The sequence below is a fragment of the Wasmannia auropunctata genome, unplaced genomic scaffold (assembly GCF_000956235.1).
Source record: "Wasmannia auropunctata unplaced genomic scaffold, wasmannia.A_1.0 LD336074.1, whole genome shotgun sequence".
NCBI classification, from domain to species: domain Eukaryota; kingdom Metazoa; phylum Arthropoda; class Insecta; order Hymenoptera; family Formicidae; genus Wasmannia; species Wasmannia auropunctata.
The window spans coordinates 4,447,152-4,447,849 of record NW_012026816.1 but is presented as its reverse complement, the minus strand read 5'-3'; positions in this window follow the sequence as shown (position 1 = coordinate 4,447,849).

Genomic DNA, 698 nt, shown 5'->3' with positions numbered 1-698 from the left:
GCGAGGAGCTTGCAAGAGAGCTCGCGGGAGGAGGTGAGCTCGCGAGAGAGAGCAGTTGCCTACGACACTAGGTAAGTTTTTTTAAATAGCTATCCTTCTTTCTTCTTTCTACATTTTTTAAATATACGCCTCCTTTTGTCTGTTGCAGATGGCAACGGGCTGGCGCGGTGGAGTCGGCTTAACACTACATATTCTTTTTCTATAATATAAATTTTTAAATAAAAACTTTAATTTTAATAATAAAAATATTCTTATTTAGTTCTTCTCATCTTCCTTATTCCTCTTCGCGAGCGATAACGGGTGGGGCCCGTGCGCAACGGCGGCGAACGCGGCGAGCGCGAACGCGGCGGCGGCGGCGGCGGCGAACGCGAGCGGCGGCGGCGGCGGCGAACGCGAGCGCGGCGGCGAACGCGAGCGCGGTTCCCCTTTCCCCGCGGATCCCGCATCTACGACGCGGTTCCCTCTTCCCCGCGGACCCCGCATCAACGACGCGGTTCCCCCGCCCCGCGCATCCCGCACCTACGACGCGGTTCCCCCGTCCCCGCGCATCCCGCACCCACAACGCGGTTCCCCTCTCCCCGCGCATCCCGGACCTACAACGCGGTTCCCCCGTCCCCGCGGACCCCGCGCCAACGACGCGGTTCCCCCCTCCCCGCGCATCCCGCACCCCGCGGTTAGGTCAGCTGAGCGAGCGGCTT